This window comes from Ranitomeya imitator, chromosome 4 (genome assembly GCF_032444005.1).
Source record: "Ranitomeya imitator isolate aRanImi1 chromosome 4, aRanImi1.pri, whole genome shotgun sequence".
NCBI lineage: Eukaryota > Metazoa > Chordata > Amphibia > Anura > Dendrobatidae > Ranitomeya > Ranitomeya imitator.
In genome coordinates, this window is record NC_091285.1 from 604649786 (window position 1) to 604667662 (window position 17877).

Consider the following 17877-nt stretch of genomic DNA (forward strand, 5'->3'; position numbering starts at 1 on the left):
CAGCTGTCAGTCACATGACCTGTCTATTATGTGTATGTGTGAGCTAATATATACTGCCAGGGGGAGGGCTTCCTGTTGGCTGGGGATTTATCAGGCTGCCAATTTATCTTACAAATACTGAGGTAAAAATACTGAGCAAATAACGTGTTAACGAGGTCTAATACAGGAGATCACACAGGTATATATTATATACAGGGGAGATGACACACAGATATATACTATATACAGGAAAGATGACACACAGGTATACACTATATAGAGGAGGAGATGACATACAGGTACATACTATATACAGGAGGAGATGACATACAGGTATATACTATATACAGGAGGAGATGACACACAGGTATATACTATATACAGGAGCAGATTACCTACAGGTATATACTATATACAGGAGGAGATGACATACAGGTATATTCTATATATAGAAGATGACATACAGGTATATACTATATACAGGAGGAGATGACACAGATATATACTATATACAGGGGAGATGACACACAGGTATATACTATATACAGGAGGAGATGACATACAGGTATATACTATATATAGGAGGAGATGACATACAGGTATATACTATATATAGGAGGAGATGACATACAGGTATATACTATATATAGGAGGAGATGACACACAGCAGGTATATACTATATACAGGGGAGATGACATACAGGTATATACTATATACAGAAGATGACATACAGGTATATACTATATATAAGGGAGATGACAAACATGTATATACTGAGGTGAAAATGAGAGGTGTGAGGTGAAAATGAAAAGGTGTGAGTGCAAAATGAGAGGAGTGAGGGAAAATAGTGTAGTGATCGGAAAATGACAGATGTGAGGTCGAAATGACAAGTGTTAGGCGGGAATGAGAGGAGTGAGGGAGAAAATGAGAGGTGTGAGGGAGAAAATGAGAGCTGTGAGGGGGAAAATTAAAGATGTGATTGGGAAAATGAGAGGCGTGATGGGAAAATAAGACAAGTGAGGTGCTATAACTAACCACAGTTATTTACTATGCCCAGGCAACGCCGGGCTCTTCAGCTAGTAGAATATATAGGACACACCAAGTTCAGTTCCCACGATGAGTATTTGCTAAGCATTGGATTTAGAGAAATCCTAAACAAAGCTATGGGATTTAGAGAAATCCTTAACAAAGCTAAGAACTTTATAGAAATCTCACGCCCATGAGGTTTTCTTTTTATGCTGCATAAAGTGACCTGCGGTGCATTTTTTTCAAATCCACAGCATGACAGTTTCTCTTGTGGGTGTGCTGAGTTTTATGTGCAGATTTATCCCATAGAATTGCATTAGATGCTGAAAATCTGCAGGTAAAAACGCATTTACGATATCAGTACATTTCCACTGCGGAAATGCACTAAGAAGCATGTAATCGGTACATAGAATCATAGAATGGTAGAGTTGGAAGGGACCTCCTGGGTCATCTGGTCCAACCCCCTGCTCAAAGCAGGATTCACTAAATCATCCCAGACAGATGTCTGTCCAGCCTCAGTTTGAAGACGTCCATTGAAAGAGAACTCACCATCTCTCGTGGCAGCCTGTTCCACTCATTGATCATTCTAACTGTCAAAAAGTTTTTTCTAATATCTAATCTGTGTCTCCTCCCATTCAGTTTCATCCCATTGCTTCTAGTCTTTCCTTGTGCAACTGAGAATAAAGATGATCCTTCTACAATGTGACAGCCCGTGAGATATTTGTAGACCGCTATTAAGTTTCCTCTCAGTCTTCTTTTTTGCAGCTAAACATTCCTAAATCCTGTAAACATTCCTCATAGGACATGGTTTGCAGACCGGTCACCATTCTGGTCGCTCTTCTCTGAACTTGCTTCAGTTTGAACTTGCTCCAGTTTGTTGATGTCTTATTTAAAATGTGGTGCCCAAAACTGGACACAGTATTCCAGATGAGGTCTGACCAAAGAGGAGAAGAGGGCAAAAATGACTTTGCGTGATCTAGACTGTATGCTTCTGTTAATACATCCCAGAATTGTATTTGCCCTTTTTGCTGCTGCATCACACTGTTGACTCATGTTCAGTCTGTGATCTATTAGTATACCCAAGTCTTTTTCACATGTGCTGTTGCTTAGCCTTATTCCTCCCATTCTGTATATGTTTTCTTCATTTTTATTGCCCAGATGTAGTACTTTGCATTTTTCCCTGCTAAAAATCATTCTGTTAGTTGCTGCCCACTGCTCCAGTTTATTTATATTTTTTAGAATCCTTTTTCTATTCTCTAGTATTAGCTATCCCTCCTAGCTTTGTGTCATCAGCAAATTTAATCAGTTTACCCTCAATTCCTTCATCTAAATAATTGATAAAGATGTTGAACAATACAGGGCCCAGGATAGAGCCCTGTGGTACCCCACTTGAGACATTCTTCCAACTGGATGTGCAGCCATTTATGACCACTCTTTGGGTCCGATCACTAAGCCAGCTATGAATCCACCTAACAGTTGCCTTGTCCATTCCATTCTTAGTCATTTTTTCAATAAGGATTGTGTGAGATACTTTGTGAAATGCTTTGCTGAAGACAAGATATACTATATCTACAGCATTTTCCTGATCCACCCAGTCAGTGATTCTGTCATAGAAGGAAATTAAGTTAGTCTGACATGACTTATTAGTTACAAACCCATGCTGACTCTGGTTAATCACTTCATTCTTATCCAGATATTTACATACATGTTGTTTAATAATTTGCTCAAAGATCTTTTCTGGTATAGACGTCAGACTCACCGGCCTATAGTTCCTTGGGTCCACCTTCTTCCCTTTTTTGAAAATAGTAACAATGTTTGCTCTTCTCCAGTCTTCTGGGACTTCTCCTGTTCTCCAAGAATTGTCAAAGATTATGAAAGAGTGGTTTATGGAGAGTGGTTCAAAAATTTCTTCTGCTATCTCCTTCAGTACTCTGGGATGTAATTCATCTGGACCCAGAGACTTAAATTCATTTATGTTAGCTAAGTGTTTCCTCACCATCTTTCTTTTTAAAGATATCCTGGATTCTTCTTTTCTCTTAATAGGACAGTGAAAAATCAGCTGTTAGATTTTATTTCTGAGAGAAAACAGATGCAAAATAGGAATTTAAAAGTTTGGCCTTCTCAACATCCTTTCTTACCATTTCATCATTGTTATAATGTAAAATTCCTATATCATCTCTGACTTTTCTTTTACTTTTGATATATCCCCAAAATCCTTTTTTATTGCTTTTGACGTGTCTTGCAAGCCTTAATTCATTGTCAGCTTTAGATAATCTGATTTGTGCCCTGCTGTCTTTAGATATGCCTTCCTCTTTCCACTTGATAAACATTTTTTCTTCCTTTTTAGCATGTGTTTAAGTTCTGTGCTCATCCATCCTGGTTCCCTTAAATGCTTCCTATTCTTCCCTCTTTTCGGAATTGTTAACGATTGTGCTTTGAGAATCTCATTTTTCAACATTTCTCATCCTTCCTTGACATTTTTGTCCTTAAGGATATCCAGCCGTTGGATCCCTCCGATTCTCTGAGTCCCTTAAAATCTGCCTTTATGAAATCTAACCTTGACGTCTGAGTCTTCACAGGTCTTCCTCCTCTAGTTATCCAAAATTCTAAAATATCATGGTCGCTACCTCCTAGGGTCCCAGCCACTCTTACCTCCTCAACCATTTCCTTCCTCTTTATAAGGATTAGACCCAAGGTAGCAGATCCCTTTGTTTTCTATCCCACCTTTTGGAAGATAAAATTGTCAGCAAGAGAGGATAAGAATTTGTTTGACCTGTTAGTTTTGCCTGAGAGAGATTCTCGACAAATGTCTGGATAGTTGAAATCTCCCATGACAACTATGTCATATTTTTTGGAGAACTTGGCCATTTGATGCATAAAGAGTTCATCCATATCTTCAGCTTGCACAGGAGGCCTGTAGTAAATGCCTACAATGGTGTCCTTTCCATTGTTCTCTCCTTGTATTCTTACCCAAAGATTCCCCAGAACTCCCAGTCTCTGAAGCTTCAATCTCTGTGCAGATATGTGCTTTTCTAACATACAATGCGACACCTCCTCCTCATTTATCAAGTCTGTTTCTTGTAAATAAGTTGTATCCTTCTAGGTTTGTATTCCAATCATGTGTATCGTCCCAACAAGTTTCAGTGATTCCAATGACATCATATTTCTTCTTCTGTGTTAGTAGTTCCAATTCTCCTTGTTTGTTGCCCATGGTTTGTGCATTCGTATAGAAACATTTTAGTTTGTGAATGGTTTCTCTTTCTCCAATATTTTTATTGTTTAGATTTTTTTGTCTTTGTTCTTCCCTTCCACTTCTAATAGTTCTCAATAATATTTGTCATGTGTATGGCTTTTTCTGGCCTTTTGCATCTCTTCCCACTTTGTTCTAGTTTAAAGCTCTCCTGATGAGTGTGGCAAGGCGACTTCCAAATACATATTTTCCAGTCTTCGTAAGGTGCACCCCATCTCTAGCAAGTAGTCCAAATCCTTGCCGACAGCACCATCGACATAGCCAGTTGTTCACCTGCAGAATCTTATTCCACCTCCTTGTTCCATCACCATCCACTGGAAGGATGCAAGAGAAGACCACCTGCGCTCCCAGATCTTTCACTTTCTTACCCAAGTTTTCAAAGTCACTGCAGATGGTTTCCAGGTCGTTTCTTGCGGTGTCATTTGTCCCCATATTTTAAAGCAGGAATGGGTAGTCATCTGTAGGTCTCAAGAGTCCTGCTATCCTGTCAGACACATCTTTAATTTTTGCACCTGGAAGACAGCACATTTCTTTTGAGGTTATATCCGGTCTGTAGATTGTGGCCTCTGCTCCTCTCAACAGGGAGTCCCCCATGACCACAACTCTCTTTCTTCTTCACAACATTTTTCTTTCTCCATCCAGGAGGACTCTGAGGGCTTCCAAGGTTGTTCTTTGTAGGCACCGTCTTATCTTCATGTATTTCTTCGTCGTTCTCCTGTTTGAGAACCTGGTACTGGTTCCTGAGCAGTATTGGTGCTGACTGCCTCTTAAATCATTCTGCTTCTCTGGGTCACATGCTTCCATTCCTCTGTTTCTTCAGGTGCACTTCTTTTTCTGTAACATGAAGAGATAATTCTCCTTTGTCTAAGAACTCTTCACATTCGTTAATGATTTTCAATGTAGCTAACCTTTCTTCTTGATTTTGCAACTTTTCCTCCAACAGGGACACAAGCTTGCATTTCTGGCATGTGAAATTTGGCTTTTCCACTGGTAAGTCAATGAACATGTAGCAAGAAATGCAGCTCACCAAATGTCTCCTGGCCTCTTCCATGTTCTTATTGTTAAAAAGATATCAAAACGGTGAGAAATGTGCCAAAATTTGCCGATGTCCTCCTTTCAGCTGCAACAGCCAAAATTCAGTGTTCTTTAGCTCGTGGAGACTCTTCACTTATCCCAGGAGGCATTGGGAATATGCAAATTCTCTCCTCAGGACTCTTCCCCTGGTTTGGATGGAATTGTATTGGCAAAGTCAAGTACCAGGAAGTATAAAAAACAAAGCTGCTTTATTTAAAACATAATGACATACCAGAACTGACCATATATTATGACCATATTAAAGGGAAAACTCGAAAAAGCTATAAAGAAAACATGAGAAAACCAAGAGTCTTTAAATCCTAAAGTATAAACAAATACTAATAATAATGAAAAAATGTCCATGAAAAATAATAACTATCAAAATATCTTTAATAATACTGCAAAAACACACAAAGGACATAAAAAAGACATACAATACAATACAAAAAGATTATATAATTGGATAGGTCTAATGAACAATAATGCAAACTGGCGGAGGGTAATCAATTTCACATAAGAGGGAGAGCAAGGTACTCAAAAAAATATATATACAATCAATCCCAGCAATAATATATGTAAGCTGGAAAGCACAAATGTGCATAGATACTGAAACAAAAGAGTAACCATACACTAACCCTCATGTCATGTGGGAAAGACACACCAGGGATCACAGGGGCCACTCTATAATAGTATAAGCCATATGGCAGGGAGATCAAACCCCCATGACTCCCCGAATAAAAGTGCCAATAGTACGCGTATGTACAAAGTTGCATGTGTCTTACCACGGGAAGCCGAACACCCACCGCACAGGTACCCCAACGCGCGTTTCACCGCTGCTTCTTCAGGGGGCAGTGTGCAAATGTGCAGATTTCAAAGGTTAAATACCCTCAAGTGAGAACCATAACCCAATCACACGCATGGAGCAAAGCCCGCCCCAGCCGCGTCTAACGAGCGCATGTGGACGATGCCCGTCCCAGCCAATCATCCCAGCTGGCGTCAAGAAGCGGTGAGTGTCGGGACAGAGTTCCCATAGCAACATATACACTCACCGCATACAAAAGGCGCCGCCGTGAATCAGAGGCAGAGGGGACATCAGAGCGTATGCGCTACCCGCGGCAGGAAGTGACCGCACCACGGTGCATGCAGAATAACATACAGACCCCGCTACACAACGCCCAGAAGGACGCATGAGAAGGGCGGAAATGACAGAGCGGACATATCACATATGGGCATGTAAGAGAGACATAAAAGCACATGCGCTGACTGCAGTAGAAGGTAAACTCACCATGGTACGTGCAGGAGAAAGGGGTTGCCATGACAACAACCAAAACATACTGCACAGCGCCCTCAAGGACGCATAAAAAAGGGCGGAAACAAGGAAGCGGACATGTCATACATGGGCACCATCATTGTTAAACAAACCAAATAAACATAATGATTTATAAAAAATAATAATCATAAAAGCGCCGCAACCCATATGCAATTATGACATAGTTCTCTAATCCATTAAGGATGGTAGGCGTCCAAAAAGTCCACAATGCGCAACTGATTTGAAAGTTGATGCAGGGTCCCAGATAGTTCTTTTATTCACTGGCATGATCATCACAATGGGGGTATAGCACTGTTGAAAGTTAATCCAATAAGGCATACACTGATAAATAAAAAACACACAAAAACACACAAAGTTAAAAAACATGCATAAAAACACAGGCTCCAAGGGCAGATAATCAGAAAAATAATAAAAAATCACATATAAAGCAGAGGTAACCCCCGAGCAGACACACACGGTTATAAGAATGATGAAAAACTAACGTTTTCATTTAACCCATGCGGTGTAATAGTGTCTAACGTGATAATCCAACGACACTCTTAGGGACCTCTTGAGTAGACGCACACGGTGGTGGTGGAATAAATCGTTTCTGGAGCGCTATGTCAGTTAGGGTCTCATCCCTAGAGGCCTTAGGGTCCAAGTATTCCCTTCATTCAATATGGATAATGAGGATTTTAAATCTAAATGGGAAGGTTATGCAAATGCTTGTTCTATGGGCTTTATGCAGCTATTGATCAAATCCAATGAAACTATGATTAAAGAGATGGAGGAAGAGATTAGTGGTATACAGGAGGCTTTGGCTAAACAGATGACAACAGAAGCCATGGCCAAACTTAATGCTGATCTGGACTTGGACTTTCAAAAATGGGAGAAGGATATTGTCCAGACTAAAAGTAAAAAATACCAGAGGGACTTAACCGATTATAAGAGCAACCGAGTATATAAGTGGCGTGGATCCACAGTCACTAATCGGAGGGATTTCCCTTCTCAATCTCGCTCTAACTCTTTTTCGTCTGTGTCATCTGTGGATGAGGATTCCTTACTGGGTGCAGGAGGTAACTCCCAGTGGAATGAGAGACTTAGGCCTAAGTTCAAAAATAAACGCAAGATTACTCCTCCACAATCAAAGGATAAGAAAAGTAAAAATAGTCGAGGTAATTAATTTATCTTCCCATGTACTATCTGGTGATCAATGTGAGGTTTTGCGTTTGGGTCTTACGTTTGTCCCTAATAATAATTTTGATTTTTTCACCACAGTAAAGGACCTTTTCCTATTTACAAGGAAATTGATTTTAAAAAAATTGCATTCTAAGAACCAATCTGGCATGGACCTGGACACCAGAGCTGAACAGGAGGCATTACGTATTCTTGAAGAGTTAGCAGGGGAAACCTCCGATGTCTCAACAGGTAATTTTCCTAGGTCCATTCTTCCCAGGTCCACCACGTTCCCCCCTTTGTCGCTGTGTCCCCAAGTGGAGATCTTCTGTAAGTTAGTGATGCAAGAACTCAGGAGTATCTCCACTGGGAGAACCAACGATAATTTAACTGGTAATCAAAGACGTGCGTTGGTTGAGTTGCGGGCACTTTCTGATGTGTTATTCAAGCCTGCTGACAAGGGGGGTAACGTGGTGGTCTGGCCTGTTGAGATGTATGAACGGGAGGCCTTTAGGCAGTTGAGGGATAGAGAGGCATATTCCACACTCTCGTATAATCCGGTCTCTTCGTTCCAGAACAAGCTCCTGCGTATTCTTGAATCGGCGCTCTCTCGGGGGGTTATCACCAAGAGGGTCTTTGATGGGTTATTTGTTCGGGCCCCCATGACCCCCACTTTCTATCTTTTACCAAAGGTTCATAAGGACCCACTGGTCCCGCCGGGTCGTCCCATTGTCTCTGGCGTGGGAGGGCTGTGCGACCCGGTTTGCAGATTTATCGATCATAATCTGCAGCCTTTGGTGGAGACGCTGCCCTCTTACGTCAGAGACACTAATGACGTCCTGCGGAGACTGGATGGGCTTACCCTGGAGCCCGGCATGGTGTTGGTTACGGCGGACGTCGAGTCCTTATATACTTGTATTGCACACCAACATGGAGTGAGGGCTGTTGAGTTTTTCCTGGCCACTAGTAATCTGGATGTCATTTTACAGCGTTTGATTTTGGAATTACTTAACTTTATTTTGACTCATAATTTTTTTACCTTTAAAGACCGTTTCTTTTTGCAACAACGCGGTACCGCCATGGGCGCGGCGTGTGCGCCATCTTACGCTAACCTCTTTCTCGGGTTTTGGGAGAGGGAGGTTTTTGGGGATGGCGCACATGCCGCCTCCCAGGCTATTGGTTGGTACCACTACATTGATGATCTTTTGATTATTTGGCAGGGTTCAGAGAGTGATTTGGTTAATTTTTTTGAATTTTTGAACAATAATAATTATAACATTAAACTCACTTTCAAATTTCATAAACAACAGATTGAGTTTTTAGACATCCAGATTATTGTGGACCATGAGGGTATGGTTCAAACAGATGTGTATCGTAAAGAGACTTCTGTCAACGCTCTTCTACACGCCTCATCAGCCCACACTCCATCTACGGTTCGTGCGATCCCCGTGGGCCAGTTCCTGCGAATCAGGCGCTTATGTTCCACCGATGAGCGTTTTGAGGCGCAGGCACTGGACCTTCGTGAACGGTTCCGCGCACGGGGATATAGCCAACGTTGTATTAAGAAGGGCTACTGGCGGGCAAGGACGTCCGTTCGTGGCCGGCTCCTGTCGGGCTCCAGGAGGGAAGTGGGGGCATCGGATCAAATTAGATTTATTTCTACGTACAATAACAGGTGGAATGTTGTCCGTAATATTCTCAACAGGCATTGGCCCGTCCTTAAGACCGACCCCTTTTTTGGTGGGGTGCTCCCCGAGAGACCGCTGATGACGGCGAGGAGGAGCAATAATTTGAAGGATCTCCTGGTTCGGAGCCATTATGTCTCGACTCCCTCTCTTCCCTTTTACACTGGGAAACCCAAACAAGGATGTTTCCCTTGCGGGTCATGTTTGGCCTGCCGTAATATCGAACGAGCGTCGGAATTTAGTTCATCTGATGGTACCAAGAAATTCAGTATTAGAGAGTATATATCATGCAGCAGTGATTTCGTGGTGTACTTTGCCACGTGTCCCTGCGGCCTGATATATATAGGTCTCACTTCTAGAGCTCTGCGGGTTAGAACTAGGGAACACGTGAGGGACATTCTGGCGGCTAAGTCAGCCCCTGATGTAGCGCTTTTGAAAACTATTCCTCGCCATTTCAGGCTGCGCCATGCTTCTGATCCCGATGGACTTAAGATTCGGGGTATCGATAGGGTCCATGGTGGGGTTAGGGGTGGTGACCTGAAACGTAGGTTGGCGCAGCTTGAGTGTCGTTGGATTATCACGTTAGACACTATTACACCGCATGGGTTAAATGAAAACGTTAGTTTTTCATCATTCTTATAACCGTGTGTGTCTGCTCGGGGGTTACCTCTGCTTTATATGTGATTTTTTATTATTTTTCTGATTATCTGCCCTTGGAGCCTGTGTTTTTATGCATGTTTTTTTAACTTTGTGTGTTTTTGTGTGTTTTTTATTTATCAGTGTATGCCTTATTGGATTAACTTTCAACAGTGCTATACCCCCATTGTGATGATCATGCCAGTGAATAAAAGAACTATCTGGGACCCTGCATCAACTTTCAAATCAGTTGCGCATTGTGGACTTTTTGGACGCCTACCATCCTTAATGGATTAGAGAACTATGTCATAATTGCATATGGGTTGCGGCGCTTTTATGATTATTATTTTTTATAAATCATTATGTTTATTTGGTTTGTTTAACAACGATGGTGCCCATGTATGACATGTCCGCTTCCTTGTTTCCGCCCTTTTTTATGCGTCCTTGAGGGCGCTGTGCAGTATGTTTTGGTTGTTGTCATGGCAACCCCTTTCTCCTGCACGTACCATGGCGAGTTTACCTTCTACTGCAGTCAGCGCATGTGCTTTTATGTCTCTCTTACATGCCCATATGTGATATGTCCGCTCTGTCATTTCCGCCCTTCTCATGCGTCCTTCTGGGCGTTGTGTAGCGGGGTCTGTATGTTATTCTGCATGCACCGTGGTGCGGTCACTTCCTGCCGCGGGTAGCGCATGCGCTCTGATGTCCCCTCTGCCTCTGATTCACGGCGGCGCCTTTTGTATGCGGTGAGTGTATACGTTGCTATGGGAACTCTGTCCCGACACTCACCGCTTCTTGACGCCAGCTGGGATGATTGGCTGGGACGGGCATCGTCCACATGCGCTCGTTAGACGCGGCTGGGGCGGGCTTTGCTCCATGCGTGTGATTGGGTTATGGTTCTCACTTGAGGGTATTTAACCTTTGAAATCTGCACATTTGCACACTGCCCCCTGAAGAAGCAGCGGTGAAACGCGCGTTGGGGTACCTGTGCGGTGGGTGTTCGGCTTCCCGTGGTAAGACACATGCAACTTTGTACATACGCGTACTATTGGCACTTTTATTCGGGGAGTCATGGGGGTTTGATCTCCCTGCCATATGGCTTATACTATTATAGAGTGGCCCCTGTGATCCCTGGTGTGTCTTTCCCACATGACATGAGGGTTAGTGTATGGTTACTCTTTTGTTTCAGTATCTATGCACATTTGTGCTTTCCAGCTTACATATATTATTGCTGGGATTGATTGTATATATATATTTTTTTGAGTACCTTGCTCTCCCTCTTATGTGAAATTGATTACCCTCCGCCAGTTTGCATTATTGTTCATTAGACCTATCCAATTATATAATCTTTTTGTATTGTATTGTATGTCTTTTTTATGTCCTTTGTGTGTTTTTGCAGTATTATTAAAGATATTTTGATAGTTATTATTTTTCTTGGACATTTTTTCATTATTATTAGTATTTGTTTATACTTTAGGATTTAACCCCTCTGTGACCTTGGACGTACTATCCCGTCGAGGTGCCCTGGGCCTATCTGACCCTTGACGGGATAGTACGTCCTGCCCTTTAATGCGATACCGCGACTTAAGTCGCGGTGATCGCATTAAAATTCCAACGCCATCTCACCTGGGGGGAGATGGCCTCGGCATCCAGGGCATTGTCGCCGACCACCCGCCCTCTCGATCGCTGTGATTGGCTGTTCAATTCTGAACAGCCAATCACAGCCATTCTCATTGTTTCAGCCAATCGGAGCGGCTGAAACAATGAGGTCACAGGCTAGGATCGAGTACCGATGTACTCGATCCTAGGTCCGGTGCCTGGCAACGCCAGGCACCGGCAAGAACACCCCGGATTGGCGCGATCGCCGATCGCATCGATCGCGCCAATCGCAGGGCACCGCGCGGTATTACCGTGCTGTGCCCTGCCGGAACCTGCGTGGATCGGTGCTCTAATAGCACCGATCCTAGGATAGGACACAGTGCAGGCCCAGCAGGGCCTGCAGGAGCCGATTGGCGCGATTGATGTCATCGTCGATCGCGCCAATCACAGGGCGCAGCGGCGATCACGCTGTGACCGCTCTGTGCCCTGCAGGTGACCTGGCTGTGACCTGCCTAGGATGGCGCGAACAGATCCGATCCTAGGCAGGTCACAGCCAGGTCACCAGGAAAGCTCTGATTGGTGGGATCGATGTTATGGTCGATCCCACCAATGACAGGTCACAGCAGCAGCATGACCGCTCTGTGACCTGTCTGTGTCACCTGCCTGACCTGTGTATGACCGCTCTGCAGGGTCCTCATTCTAGCTGAGGATTCCTACAGAGCGGTCATACTGCTGGATCTCCCTGCTGGATTTTGTGCCTGGATCTCCCTGCCGTGCTGGGTATTGTGGTGCCACAGCAGCCTGTAGCACCACAATCCCTGCTAAAGAAAGAAGACAACTAAACGTAAGTTTTATCCCTGATCCCTGCCCAATCCCCGTTCATCCACCCCAATCCCCGTTCATCCACCCCAATCCCCGTTCATCCACCCCAATCCCCCCTTCCCCCTCTTTTTACCCCCTCCACCCCCATTTGTGCCGCCTCCGTGCGCACATTTAGTAGCCGCCGAGCGTTGATTGGTGACGCAGTTCACCGATCAACGCTCGCGCTCGCTTTTTTTCCCTCGCCCCCGTTGCGCCAACTCCGTACACACATTCCGCAGCCGCCAAAGTTTGATAAGTGACGCAGTTCACTTATCAGAGTTTGTGCCTGCCGTTTTCCTTTTTTTTTTTTTCACCCCCCTTTTACGCCACCTGACTACAACCGTACGTTTTGATCACTGATCCCTGCCCAATCCCCACTTCCACCCCCATCTCCCTTCCCCCTCTTTTTACCCCCCTTTGCACCTCCTTCCGTGCGCCCATTTAACAGCCGCCGAACGTTGATTGGTGACGCAGTTCACCGATCAACGCTTGCGCTCGCTTTTTTTCCCTCACCCCCGTTGCGCCAACTCCGTACACACATTCCGCAGCCGCCAAAGTTTGATAAGTGACGCAGTTCACTTATCAGAGTTTGTGCCTGCCGTTTTCCTTTTTTTTTTTCACCCCCCTTTTGCGCCACCTGACTACAACCGTACGTTTTGATCACTGATCCCTGCCCAATCCCCACTTCCACCCCCATCTCCCTTCCCCCTCTTTTTACCCCCCTTTGCACCTCCTTCCGTGCGCCCATTTAACAGCCACCGAATGTTGATTGGTGACGCAGTTCACCGATCAACGCTCGCGCTTGCTTTTTTTCCCTCACCCCCGTTGCGCCAACTCCGTACACACATTCCGCAGCCGCCAAAGTTTGATAAGTGACGCAGTTCACTTATCAGAGTTTGTGCCTGCCGTTTTCCTTTTTTTTTTTTTCACCCCCCTTTTGCGCCACCTGACTACAACCGTACGTTTTGATCACTGATCCCTGCCCAATCCCCACTTCCACCCCCATCTCCCTTCCCCCTCTTTTTACCCCCCTTTGCACCTCCTTCCGTGCGCCCATTTAACAGCCGCCGAGCGTTGATTGGTGACGCAGTTCACCGATCAACTCTCGCGCTCGCTTTTTTCCCTTCAGCCTTTTTGCGCAACCTCCGTACACACATCCCGCAGCCGCCAAACTTCGATAAGTGACGCAGTTCTCTTATCAGAGTTTGTGCCTGCCTTTTTTTTTTTTTTTACAGGTTTTTCTTCTCCTTTTAGCATTTTCTTTTCAGATAAGTTTGCACAAATCACTATCCCCCCACACATACACATACAGTTATCAATAAAGTGCACCCAATCACCATATTCACACAAAAATGTCCCGCTCGTCCCGTTCGTCCCAACAGCGCTATTCATTGGAGGAGGCATATGCTTTCCTTGCCTCCGACACTGATAGCGAGGGAGAGGATCCCACTTTTCTTCACTTTTCTGATTCTTCATCCTCTTCCTCCTCCTCCTCCTCTTCCTCCTCATCTTCCTCCTCGGGTCCTGCGGAACCACCACGCAGATGCCCCAGGACAGAAGATGAGGCAGCCCCCACCACTCCTGAACCAGCGCTCCCCACTGCGGAACCCACATGGACCTCGCCCCCCGAAAATTACGAGCCACTGATTCCTGATTTTGTGGCAGAATCAGGAATCAAGTTTGACACCACGGGCCTCACAGAAACAGACTTTTTCAAAGTCTTTTTCTCTGAGGATTTTATTAACCTCATGGTGGAGCAAACTAATTTGTATGCTCGTCAATTTTTGGAGCAAAACCCCGGTACATCATTTTCCAACTGGTCTCCTGTAGACGCAGTTGAAATGATGCAGTTTTGGGGCCTGGTCCTCCACATGGGGATCGTGAAGAAGCCAGAAATGCGGCAATATTGGAGTGTAGATGTTTTATATAACACTCCAGTATTCCGAATGGCCATGGTTCGGAGACGTTTTGAGGCCATCCATAAATTCCTGCATTATTCCGATAATGCACAGTGTCCCGCACGAGATGACCCCAACTTTGACCGTCTGTTCAAAGTTCGGCCGGTCATCGAACACTTCAACAAAAAGTTTTCTGAAGTGTACGTGCCCAAAAGGGACATCTGCGTGGATGAGTCCTTGGTCCATTTTAAGGGGCGGCTCGGATTCCGTCAATACCTGCCCAACAAAAGGGCCAGGTACGGAATCAAACTCTACAAGCTGTGTGAGAGTGCCTCAGGGTACATCCACAGGTTTAGAGTGTATGAAGGGAAGGACAGCAGGATTGAACCCCCTGAGTGTCCTCCTGTCCTGGGAGTGAGTGGGAAGATCGTGTGGGATTTGGTGCACCCACTGCTGGATAAAGGTTATCACCTCTATACTGATAACTATTATACCAGCATCCCACTCTACAAATCCCTCTCTGCGCGAGGTACCGCAGCCTGCGGTACTGTGCGCAAAAATCAGAGAGGCCTCCCAAAGACGCTACTTCGGCAGATGCTCAGAAAAGGTGAGAGCAAGGCCCAATGTAGCGACCACCTGCTGGTGGTCAAGTACAAGGACAAGAGGGATGTCCTTCTCTTGACCACCATACATGGTGATGGCAGAGCCCTCAGCACTGTACGGGGTACCTCTACACAGGTCTGCAAACCGGACTGTGTACTGGGCTACAACAAAAGCATGGGGGGGGGGGTTGATCTCTCTGATCAACTCCTCCAACCATACAGTGCTTTGAGAAAGGCCAAGGTGTGGTACAAAAAGTTGGCCGTCCACATCGTACAAATGGCAATGCTCAACGCTTTCCTGCTGTTACGATGTGCACGCCACACCGATACGTCGTACCTTCAGTTCCAGGAGGTAGTGGTTAAGGCCCTGATATTTGGTACTCCGGAAGGAGAGGGCCCCAGTACTTCCGGAACTGAAGGTGCTCGTATCGTACCAGGCCAGCATTTTCCGGGGGTGGTCCCGCCAACCAGCAGAAAAGGTAAGCCGCAAAAAAGGTGCCGAGTGTGTTACAAAAGGGGAATACGCAAGGACACCATTTATCAATGCGACACCTGCCCCGAAAAACCTGGCCTGTGTATGAAGGATTGCTTCAGATTGTACCACACCTCCATGCACTACTAATTTACTTTACAAGAAAGCGTACATTAGTTCCAAAAAGGGGGCACATCTAGATAAGTTCCTTGGGGGGGGTCTAGGTTCCAAAATGATGTCACTTGTGGTTTTTTTTTTTTTTTACTGTTTAGGCACATCAGGGGCTCTGCAAACGGAACATGACGACCGCAGACAATTTCTGCATTCCAAAACGTCACAACTTCCCTTTCGAGCCCCAACGTGTGCCTAAACAGTTTTTTCCCACATATGGCGTACCAGCGTAATCAGGACAATTTGGACAACAACTTTTGATGTCCAATTTCTCCTGTTACCTTTGGGAAAATTAAAAATTGGGGACTAAAATATCATTTTTGTGGGAAAAAATAGGATTTTTTAGTTTCACGCCTGGGCATTATAAACTTTAGTGAAGCACGTGGGGGTTCAAATTTCTCACCAAACACCTAGATAAGTTCCTTAGGGGGTACAGTTTCCAAAATGGGGTCACTTGTGGGGGGTTTCTACTGTTTAGTCACATCAGGGGCTCTGCAAATGGAACATGATGCCAGCAGAACATTCCATCAAAGTCTGCATTCCAAAACGTCACTACTTCCCTTTCGAGCCCCAACGTGTGCCCAAACAGTAGTTCCTCCCCACATATGGGGTATCAGCGTACTCAGGACAAATTGGACAACAACTTTTGGGGTCCAATTTCTCCTGGTACCCTTGGGAAAATTAAAAATTGGGGACTAAAATATCATTTTTGTAGGAAAAAATAGGATTTTTTATTTTCACGCCTGGGCATTATATACTTTAGTGAAGCACGTGGGGGTTCAAAATTCTCACCACACAACTAGATAAGTTCCTTAGAGGGTCTAGTTTCCAAAATGGGGTCACTTGTGGGGGGTTTCCACTGTTTAGGCACATCATGGGCTCTCCAAACGCGACATGGCGTCCGATCTCAATTCCAGCCAAAGTTAGCTTGAAAAAGTCAAACGGTGCTCCTTTCCTTCTGAGCCCTGCCATGCGCCCAAACAGTGGTTCCCCCCAAATATGGGGTATCAGCGTACTCAGGACAAATTGGACAACAACTTTTGGGGTCCAATTTCTCCTTTTACCCTTGAGAAAATAAAAAATTGGGGACTAAACGATCATGTTTGTGGAAAAAATAGGAATTTTTTTTTTCACGCCCGGGCGTTATAAACTTTCGTGAAGCACTTGGGGGATAAAAGTGCTCATGACACATCTAGATAAGTTCCTTAGGGGGTCTAGTTTCCAAAATGGGGTCATTTGTGGGGGGTTTCCACTGTTTAGGCACATCAGGGGGTCGCCAAACGCGACATGGCGTCCGATCTCAATTCCAGCCAAATTTAGCTTGAAAAAGTCAAACGGCGCTCCTTTCCTTCCGAGCCCTGCCATGCGCCCAAACAGTGGTCCCCCCCACATATGGGGTATCAGCGTACTCAGGACAAATTGGACAACAACTTTTGGGGTCCAATTTCTCCTTTTACCCTTGAGAAAATAAAAAATTGGGGACTAAACGATCATGTTTGTGGAAAAAATAGGATTTTTTTTTTTCACGCCCGGGCGTTATAAACTTTCGTGAAGCACTTGGGGGATAAAAGTGCTCATGACACATCTAGATAAGTTCCTTAGGGGGTCTAGTTTCCAAAATAGGGTCACTTGTGGGGGGTTTCCACTGTTTAGGCACATCAGGGGGTCGCCAAACGCGACATGGCGTCCGATCTCAATTCCAGCCAAATTTAGCTTGAAAAAGTCAAACGGCGCTCCTTTCCTTCTGAGCCCTGCCATGCGCCCAAAAAGTGGTTCCCCCTCACATGTGGGGTATCAGCGTACTCAGGATAAATTGGACAACAACTTTTGAGGTCCATTTTCTCTTTTTACCCTTGGGAAATTAAAAAGATTATTGCTGAAAGATCATTTTTGTGACTAAAAAGTAAAATGTTAATTTTTTCCTTCCATGTTGCTTCTGCTGCTGTGAATCACCTGAAGGGTTAATAAACTTCTTGAATGTGGTTTTGAGCACCTTGAGGGGTGCAGTTTTTAGAATGGTGTCGCTTTTGGGTATTTTCTGCCATATAGACCCTTCAAAATGACTTCAAATGTGAGGTGGTCCCTAAAAAAAATGGTTTTGTAAATTTGGTTGTAAAAATGAGAAATTGCTGGTCAAA